This window comes from Hordeum vulgare, chromosome 2H, assembly GCF_904849725.1.
Source record: "Hordeum vulgare subsp. vulgare chromosome 2H, MorexV3_pseudomolecules_assembly, whole genome shotgun sequence".
In the NCBI taxonomy this organism is placed as follows: Eukaryota; Viridiplantae; Streptophyta; class Magnoliopsida; order Poales; family Poaceae; genus Hordeum; species Hordeum vulgare.
This window is the reverse complement of record NC_058519.1, coordinates 353,562,567-353,573,789: the sequence shown is the minus strand read 5'-3', so window position 1 is coordinate 353,573,789 and position 11,223 is coordinate 353,562,567.

Here is an 11,223-nt window from a genome sequence, read left to right as displayed (position 1 = left end):
GTGGTGACCACTACTCTGGCCTACAGTAAGGGCGCTCTGCGCCTTGTCTCCTCCTTCCAGACCTCTTTCGACCGTTGCAGTACGTCTCTGAGCACTGGGGTATCCCAATTGCCGGTCCAACCTCCTCCCGACACTAGCTAGCCTCCAAGACGCCCCAGGGACGTGTGTCTTCCCCGCGCCCTTGGAGCTCCGGGAGCTCCCAAGCTTCCTCTCGGCCGCCCCTCCATTTAGGGCCTCCCCGAGCCCCTGGTGCCTCCTTCCTCCTTCCCTGGACCCTCCTAGTTCCCACAAGCCCACGTGACCCCGCAGGTGGATCTCGCAGGCCCTCCTCCATCTCCCTCCACGGCCATGGCGCTGCCTCGGCCTGCCTTGCGTCCGAGCCAGCCCGCCCCCTCCGGCCTCAGGCCTCTCCTCCAGCCGAGCACCCACAACTCCCCGTCCTCCTGGACACCTCGAAGGCCCCTCCCCGAGGTCGTCCCTCGCCCTCCGCGATGGCCAGAGTCTTCAGCCGCCTCTCATGGCGGGGCGCTCGCTCCGGCCACTCCCCGCGGCCGCCAAGACCTCCCCTAGGCTCAGCAGGGAGCCGGGCAAGCGCCCGCACCCTCGGCTCGGCAGCTGAGCCAGCAGGCGTCGGAAGCCGCGGCAGCCAGCCCCCCATCTACCCTTGTCGCTAGGTAGAAGAACGGCAGGGGAGAGAGAAGGCGTCGGGCGGGCCCCAGCTGTCGGCGACCTGCGAGCCGGGCCCGACAATAAGTGGAAGCGCACTAGCGCTTTGTGCCTTCGCCGAGCCAAAGGCATATTCCAAGGAGTACGCCTCCTGCGAAGCCTTCGCTGGTGGCCCGAGCCAGTGGGCCGGCCAAAAGGCTTATCTGGCGCTGGTGGCGCAACATAGCCTCCCCAGAGCCTGAGCTCTTTTCCTTTTTATTTCCCTATTTAACTTATAAAATCCATTAGAAAATCATTCTAACTCCAAATCACTTGGTTCAAATTTCTGCAGGTTCCTAAATTCAAACTCTATCTACCCATGTGCTTTGCACATTTTTCCAAGGCATGTTTCTGTGGTGTGTTAATTCAAATCCAAATCTGGATATTATTAACCCCATCTTTCAAAAATGCCATAGGCTTCAAATCTACTCCAGTTGGAGTGATTCAAATTTCCAGAGCCTTCTGAAATCATTCCCTATTTTTAGAACCCCGGTCCACATTTTTGTGTGACTTATTTCTATTCATAAATAAATAACTTCCTATTTTCTATTTATTCCACATTAGAAAATTCCTAGTATATTCATTTCAACTCCAAATCCACTGAAACCACTTCCTAAATATTTCTAAAATAATTCTCTGTTAAATGGGTGCCTCCACTCATTTTTAGCAGAATGGTTTCTGTTGGCTTCTTCAATGATCACCTATTCCTCCTTTCCTTCCATTTAGACACCCCTGATGATTCAAACCCCCTTGGCAAAGATTCAGGTATTTTTCTTATGACCAGAGATGTCCAAGAAAATATAACTTCTATTTTTGTGGCACTTTTATTCTGCTTGCTATGTGGCTTACTATGGTTGTTTCCGACAATAGTTGACGGTAGACGGAGTATTCGGAGTTGGAGCGGAAGACCTCGAAGACCCCGAGGACTTATGCGAGAAAGGCAAGCAGCCCTTTGACCATGACTGAGCATATGTTACTTTGCATGTTGCGATAGCAAGTTAATCCCGTTGCATATGATCATAAGTGTCGGTAATCATTTGATATGATTTTATCGAAGGCTCCCCCGGAGCACATGCATTGAGCTTGATTATACCCCTTAGGGTCATGCTAATACCATGTTGACAAATAGAAGTAGTAGTAGTATCATCATGAGCATGATGTTGTCATAAAGCAAGAGTTTATGAAAACCCCATCGGGTGCCACTAATGCCCGAGGGTGATGATGAGTTAGGTGGTCACTTTTGGTGAAGTGATTCACCCGGTATTTGTGTGAGTAAGGTTTCGGAAATGGGATTAGATTTAAGATATGTCGACCGTCCCAACCTTACCAGTACGACCACGTTACCCCTTATGGGACGGGGCTATGTTAATTACTCTGGTCAGTGCTAGCAAAGAGCCACATTACTAGTGGTGGGAGTGATTGTAGTCACTCTCGTGATGGGGTCATGCCGGGTAGGACGACTATGCCATTTTTACGAGTTCCAGTCACACCGTTGGTCCCCGCATGGTCGGTACGGTCCAGAGTTGGTGCTCGTAAGACGTACGACATGTGGGCTGGGTACCAATCGAGTGGACCTCTTTGTCTAGTATCGTCAGGGGAAAGGCATTGATCGGCTACTTACCTCGGGTATGTGAAATACCACGTGTCGTGGATGACATGGAAGTTTCCCGGATCTCGTGGGTCCAGCGTACTACCTCTGCAGAGTGTGAACTATTCGAATAGCCGTGTCCACGGTCAAGCAAGTTGGGTAATCCTGCTTAAACTATGTCTTGATATTTCCGCATAAACCAAGTGTGCGTGAGTGAGTGTGTGTGGTGTTAAAAAGGTGTTGTTATGAAAGTAATAATATGAACAAGTTCAGTGACTTGGCATATAGGGTGAACCCGGATGGTTTAGCCCTCAACTGATACATTGAGGATATGACCAAGTTCGATGACTTGGCATATAGGGTGAACTCGGATGGTTCAACCCTTAGCAGATACGTGATATCTGTAACCTCTTCTTCAAGAGTAATTCTTTAACTTGATGCATAATCATGATCATTCTACCCAGATGAGTTATACTAGAAATGCATGATATTGTTATCCTTCACTTCCATTGTTCATTTCATGGGTTGTTTGCGAGTACATTCAAAGTACTCATTGGCTTGCCACTGGTTATTTCATTGACGAGATGAAAGACAGGATATGGTGAAGTTTAACTCGGTGACGTTCATGCGAGCTAGGATGTTTCCCAGTCAGAATGCCTGTAGGTTAAGGCCGATGGCATGGGTTCACACTTTCAACCAATAATTCCGCTATTGGTCCAGTTTGGTGTGTTGGCCTATAAGGCCCTATATATGTAAGACTCGACCGAAGTGGTCGTTTATTGTATCAAACGGTATGTATGGATGTAAGACTCTTTTATTCGGTATCTGTGTTCGGTGAGCATTGATCTCTGGGATCACTGAGCACGGCGATTCTCGACAAGTAATTCGGGATCCCCACACAATAGGTCATTGATTCGTTGGTGCGGGCGGGTGCACCGGTGGAGAGGGTTCGATGGAGAGGACCCAATAGTAGGCGGCGGTCGAGGGCATGCAGACCGCCATTGGGTGGAGGTGAAAAACAAATGGGGGGAGTGCCGAAGCGTGCCGGGTGGGATGCATCGATGGTGGTAGAAGCACGCGCTACCAGCCCTTGTGGGGGCTGACGGATCATGGTGGTGTTCACGAGGGGAGGGGCATGGGTGTGGGGAAGCTCAGTGTCGTGAATTGGGTGGGTGTGGACTAGATGCGGCCATAATTTTCGGCCAACACCACACGCAAGGTTGATTGTTTTGTTGAAGTGGCAGGTGCTGCCTAGTGCCCACCAAAAGTTTTTAGTAGTGATGAGCACTACACATCACCCGCCACAACTATATACTCAAAAAACTAATCTCCCGCAAAGATATCTTGTGGTGGTTGCCTATCAACGCTCATCACTACTCTGGCATCTACATGTGGTGGGTCATAGGCCACGCGCGTCAATGATGGATTACTCAACCAAGTCTGGTACGAAATATTCTATCTGTGACGAGTAAAAGAAACTGCCCGCCACAGTTACGCTCTTAGTTGTGGCGGGTGGTTTTTATTCCTCGCCACAACTAGTTTTGAAATATAGTTGTGGAGGGTAACACATAGTGCCCGCCACTAGTTCGGGTTCACCTATAAGCCCTTTCCTACTAGAGAGGAGGCATGCTATCATCATAATTATTTTTCTCATCAAAATTAGGGGGACTAAAAGGTTCACCTTCATCCAACATAGAACCCCCAGGCTTATAGCTTTGCATATCATTAGAATCGTGGATATTAAGTGAATACATACTAATAATATTCCAATCATGCTCATCATTCAAGGATCTCACTTTAAAAAGCATCAATAAATTCTTCCTTTAACAATAGAGCACAATTACCGGAATCATATTTTCAGGAAAGACATCATAAAGGCAAAGCATTTAATGCAACTTCGCTTCCGTTATTATAGTTTGATTTCATAAACATAACTAGTGATAAAACAATAAACCAAAAGATTCAATTGTAAGATCTAAATATATACCTTCAAGCAATCACCTCCCCTACAACGGCGCCAACAATAGCTTGATGTCTACTATGCAACTTTATTCTTGTAGAATTTCTTAGGCCTCCAAGCGCAGAGTTTTGTAGGACAGTAGCAAATTTCCCTCAAGTTGGTGACCTAAGGTTTATTAATCCGTGGAAGTTGTTGGATGAAGATGGTCTCTTGCAAACAACCCTGCAATCAAGTAAAAGAAATCTTTTTCTGTCCCCAACACACCCAATACAATGCTAAATTGTAAAGGTGCCTTAGTTCATAAAATGGTAGTATGGATAGTAGATATATGATTTTCTAATCTAAAATAATAAAAGCAACAAGGTAGCAAGTGATAAAAGTGAGCATAAATGGTATTGCAATGCTGGAAAACAAGTCCTAGGGTTCATACTTTAACTAGTGCAATCTCTAAACATCATAAACATTATTGAATCATATAATAATCCCTCAAAGTGCAATAAAAATTAGTCCAAAGATCCCACTGAAGAAAGTAGGATGAAAACGTGTATCAACCTTTATGCCTTGATTACCTTGATGTCACCACATGAAACCACAAGTTGATTACCAAAACATATATCAAGCGATGTCAATAGATTATCCCATTGTCACTAGGGTATCCATAAGCAAGACATACATCAAGTGATCTCAAATCCAAAGTATTCAATCCAACGTACTTAACTTCAAATAGTAAGGCGAATTAATCACAACAAAGATAGAGAGGGATGAACTCCATATGATTCAACTATATTAACAAAGCTCATGGTACATAAAGCATGTGTCCTATCAAGATCACAAGAGAGAGAGAGAGATCAAACACATATCTCCGGTACATACCGTCAACCCCCAAGGGTGAACTACTCCCTTCTTGTCATGGAGGCCGCGGGGATGATGAAGATGGCAACCGGTGATGGCTTTCCCCATCTGACAGGGTGCTGGAACAAGGCTCCGGTTGAGATCAGTTCAGAATAGAGGTTTGAGGTGGCTCCGTAAAAGTTCTAGGTTTCTTTTTGGGGGTTCTCAGTTTATAAGAATTGTATGTGTTGGTATCATGCCAAAAGGAGTCCCAAGAGACCCACAAGCTTGCATTGCACTCCCACCCCGTGGGGCGCGCCACGTGAGCTTGGGGTGTGCTCGTGTGTGTTCTGGTCCATCCTCGAAGCTTCAGGGATCTCTTATATTAAAAAAGAGTCACCTTAATTTTTTTATTGCGTTTGGATTTCATTTGGTATGTTTTTCTATGAAATATACAAATGGACAAAAAATAGGAAATGACACTGGGCACTATGTTAATAGGTTAAGTCCATAAAAGTCAAATAGAAGTGCACCAAAAACATAAAAAATTGTTGTAAACATGGCATGAATACTTCATAAATTGTAGATACATTGGACACATGTCAACCACTCCTCCATTAAATCTCGTAACCAAGATCCTTGTGATATTAGATCCTTTATGTGTTGAAGCCTCATTCAACGTGGATGTAATATAGCGCCAACTATCCAAACAAGAGGAAAGGGTCCATTATGTATTTATGTTTGTGATTTTCTCAACTCTACTTCTTTACTTTCCACTTGCATGTCTTCCTTTTGCCTTGCCTATTACTCTAGACTTGCATGTGCAGGGTGCTCTATAGATTGCTAGAACAGCCTAGCCCATTATTGTGTTTAGTAGTCTATTACCACCCCTCTAGACATATTTTTTTTAGGAGTAACAAACAGTAGGGGACCGTCTAGACATAATTATCGGTCCTACAATTGGTACCACACCTTTTATATCCTTTGTAAAGTCCTTTGTTAGTGAATCCATGGAAATTTCACTCTTTTCTTTGATCTAACCTCTTGGAGAGTGTGGCGTCTTGTTAGGGTACTTATCATCGTGGAGGTGCATACTTTGATGGCTATAATTTTGCTAGTTGGAAGCATAAAATGAGAATGCATATTCTTGAACATATTACAACCGTTTGAGTAATCATTTGTGTTGGTTTGCAAGGTGACTTATTTTAGGGACATGAACTAGATCCTGTTGTTATCACTAAAGAATTGAATATATTACAACATAATGCATACAAATGTGCCACCCTCTTTAATGCTTTGTGTTCCAAGTAATTCAACAAGAGATGTCATCTTGAAAGTGCTACAGAGATTTGGGACACTTTCATGGAAATGGATGAAGCTACCGAGTCCATGAAGGAATCAAAGCTTGATGTGCTACAAGATCAACTAGCGAAGTTCAAGATGAAAGATGTATAAGGCATCGCTGAGATGTACTCTAGGCTTGCACACATCATCAATAAGACTAGCATCTTAGGAAACAAATAAATGAACGATAGATTCATCATCAAGAAGATTCTTCGAGGTTTAGATAGCAAGTATGACACTATGTGTGCATTGATCCAACCACTACAAAATGTGTGTTATTCTAATATGAAAACCCTCGCGATGAAGAACAGACCATCACTAAAACTTTGTACATGCATTGGGTTTTCCCCCGAACAGGAAGGGATGATGTATTAAAGTAGCAACAAGTATTTCCGTCAGTTAAGAACCAGGGTTATCAAACCAATAAGAAGTTATCCAAACACACAATCAATAGTTCCTGCACACAAGAGCAAATACTTGCACCCAATGCAGGCAAGAGTGTTGTCAAGCCCCTTGTACTCGTTAATTGTGAGGATTAGATCCTAAAGTAGAGGATATATAATAATAAATAAAAACTAGATAAATAAAAAATAATACTTTTGTATGTTTCTGATATATAAAATATGAAGATGCACCCGGGGGCCATAGAGTTCACTAGAGGCATCTCTCTCATGATCATAGTAAGGGAGGGTGTACAAATTACTCTTGGGCAACTGATAAAAAGCAAATAATTATGTCGTTATTCATGGCCTCATCAACATATAGAAATGATTTTTGTGACAAGTAGACCGACTCCTGCGTGCATCTACTACTATTACTCCACCAATCGACTCACTCGTGTCTATATCTATGGTAATTAAGTTCTTAATGGACAAATATCAAATATAATAAATCTCAGATTGTATCAATTACTCTCAATAAATTATCTGAACATAAATTCGCAATTCATCGGATCCCAACAAACACACCACAAAGATTACATTGAATAGGTCTCCGAAGAGATCATTGTATTAAAGATGAAATGAGAGAGAGATATGGGGAGAGAGATATATATAAAGGGAGAGAGACAAAGATCTAGCTATTGCTATGGACCCGCAGGTTATGTAGGAACTACTCACAAATCACGTGGGAGACAACAAGGTTGATGAAGATGGCTCCATGATCGATTCCCCTTCGATAGAGTACCGGCAGAGGCTTGTAGATGGGATCACACAAGAAAAGAGACTTCCGACAACAGAAAATTTATTTCCGGGATCTCCTTAGGTTTCTAGGATATTTCAGAATTTGTAGGCGGAAGAGGCGGTGTAGGGGATCCATAGGGGCCCCAGAAGGGCATTGGGCATGCCCCTGCCCTTGTCGCTCCCTCGTGCTGAGTCTGGTATCCCTAATAAGCTCCGAGGTCGTCTTTTGGTCCACCAATTTTTTAAAAAGTTTTCTCACATTTGGACTCTGTTTGGTACTTATGTTTTGTAAAATCAAAAACACGTACAAAACAACAAGTCGCACTCGACACTGAGTTAATAGGTTAGTTCCTAAAAATGATATAAAATGGCATATAAAGCATACAAGATTGTTAAAATAATATCATTAAACAATCAAAAATTATAGATACGTTGGAGACGCATCAATCACATATGATCATTATTTGTGACGGTAACCATCACTAGCATATTTCCTCCCTTTTCGACACCCTCGCAAACTTCGGTGACGTTCCGGCCTCATTTTAGGCGACGGTTTTGAATGCCGCTAGGATGACCTATTTGCTGGGATGGTAATTATTGTCACAAAAATATTGGAGCGATGCATTTATGAATAGTTTTAGGATATTAACAATAGAAGGCCACATGTGAGCATTGGATGACTTTTGTGCACCCACACTATGTGCAGCCGAGAGGCATATCTGTGTTGGGGAATGTTGCATGGAAAACACAAAAAAATCCTATGAAATACCCAAGATATATTCTATGGAGATACTAGAAACTAGAGGGAGAGGTGTTCATATACCCTTGTATACTTAAAGCGTTAATGATCTACAGATCCCGATTGGCGTAGTCATACTCGCATCACGATCCAATCCCATCCAAACACCGCACAAGCGACACCTCCGAGTTTAGCACACGTATGGCTCGGTGAAATCTCCTCCTTTATGATCCAACAAGCGCAAGAGAATAGGTAGATCAGATCGGAACCAACAAGAAGGCGTGATGGTGATGGTGGCAGCAAATGCCGACAGGGCTTCTCCAAGCACTAGCAGAACAAGGAGGTGGAGGGAGAGGGAGGGGCAACCACCATGGTGAAGGGATGGTGATGCCCTATCACACCTCCAAACTATATAGGGGTGACGGAGGAGGGGGTGCCGGCCCGAGCCCCTGCTCCAAGGCTTGGACGACGGAAAAGGGGGTGGTTTGCCCCCAAGCAAAGTAGGGAGCCCCCTTTAGGGTTTGTAAAAGTGCGTTATATCGACTAGAGGGGGTGAATACGCGATTTTTAGAAATTCATCTCCGAGGAATTACTGATGGAGGAATTAACAGAGTGAGAAAATACATGTAGTAGGGAAAGTACTCAAGTGTGTGCATAATATGGCAGTAGCAAAGTCATCTTTTTTAAATGAAACGTACACAACGCACAAGTAGTGGTTAATTAGGATAAGCACGCAGAAAACAAGGTAACTTAAGAATTTGGATTAAGGAAATTTGAAAATGTCTGTAGTCAAAGTCTTTAAAGAGTAACGATCAATTTCATCAACAAGTAAATGCATAAATGAAGGGGTCGAGGAAATAGAAGCAATTTCTCTGTGAAGACAATTGTTTGGTCTACCAGTTCCAACTGTTGTGATAGTCATACGAATGGTTTGGAGCGGCTTGGTATTCAAACAAAAGGACACACGGTCATTATTGTATTCTCCTTGAGCTAAAATCACACAGACTCCACTCAATCACTCATGGTAAGTATTCAAGGTATACTTCCAAAGCTTCACAAAGTTGGTGACCCGATGATCCACAATTTTCTCTTGGATGCTCTAGACCATGACGCCTAACCATCTCGAAGATGCAGAATCTTCAAAGGTCAAAAGTGTTGGTTCTGCACATCATAATCTCTTCGGTGATGCTTAATCACTTTGGGTTTTGGGTTTTGGGTTTTCTTCCGAAATGATTCTCTCAAAGTCATCGGAGGAACGGTTGCTCTAAATGATACTTGTCAATCTATCTTGGAGCAGCCAACCAACTAGTGGTTCTGAAGCAGCTATTATAGCTAGGGTGCAACCCAACATGATAAGACATAAATGCCCCTAATGATATGACCATTGTTAGGATAAGATCCTTTGGACAACTAGCGCTAAGAACAACAACTGTCAGAATTTTGAACTCTAAAATTCCTCAGGGCTATCATATTTCTCATGGTAGCTAGTTCCCACAAGAGAAATCCTAACTCTTCAGTCAAACCAATTTCCTCGGAGACTAGAAGAACCTCTTCTATATGAGTGAAGAATTTGACTGAGTTGTAAGAGATCTCCAAAGGCTTCACTCAAAGGATCGGATACTTGTAGGACCTATGTATACTCACAAGTACATTAGTCCCTTAAACTATAAATCTTCAATACACCAAAATCACTAAGGGGCTCTAGATGCACTTACAATATCCCCGTTTTTGTGATTGATGACAAATATATTATGTTTTCAATGGAGATAAACGTATGAATTTTAAGTACCGAGTTTGAGGAATTTGATTGCAAGATATAAAGAATCTCTCCTTGAAAATGTGCATATTTGAGGAATTTTCTATGGATTGCAAATGCACATGGTAGGATAAAATTGTGGAGATCTCCTCCTATATATTGTAATCCATTCGCGCATTGAAAATATAATACAACGAATTTGAAGTGCACGATGGAAAATGGTGTCTGATGAATTTCAGCAAGCGTGCATGAACGAACTTGAGGAATAAGAATGCAGAAAGCAGTTCAAAAGAGTCAGACCACCATCAGACTTAAGTTTACAACTAAATCAGATAAACACCTCAGAAGAGTGAGAGTTGTAACTTAAAAAACAACCCATATATTTAGACCCGCTTGAAGACTAACTCAAATTTCTCCCCTTTCTCATTAAGTGACCAAAAGGGATGAAAACTGAGGACTAATGCCTGTGAATAATTTAATCTTGAAGATGGTGGAGGAGCGCCAACATTGTTTCTGGGGTCATTTGTTGGTGCGGGGCCTGGAGCAGTGTCGTCAAGATCCTCAGCTTCATCAGTCTCTCGCGATGAATAATATAAAATTCTAACAAGTTGAGCAACTTTTACTTTCTTGTATTTATTCGGTGGTGGCCATGACGAATCAAAGTTGTGCTGAAACTCCATCTACACAAGTTCTTCACGTGTCTTGAGAAGTGAGAGAATGACCCAGGTACAATCAAAGATTTCAGGGGCATAATAGTGATTCTTCCGCATGGAGTTCTGCCTCACAATCAAGTTTTGAAGAATTAAAGCAAACAAACGCTTGACCCTCTTGTGATTATGATTGCCTTTCTAATGAATACTTGTGAGAAGTTCATGATGTGTCATCACACGAGGGGCAGAACCTTGAGGAATTAGCTTTGAGGTCTTTGCAGCTGAATCATGGGAGGCCGGGTCATCATTGGTGGAGTATGACGCAACACGATGAAATTGCCCATCCAATGGATGATTGCCTTCATCAACAACAACTTTTCCTTTTCCAGGAACTAAGGATATTGTTTTTTTCAGGACTTCAACTAGAGATAAATAGCTGAAGTGATTCGGAAAGTCGGCCTCATACTAA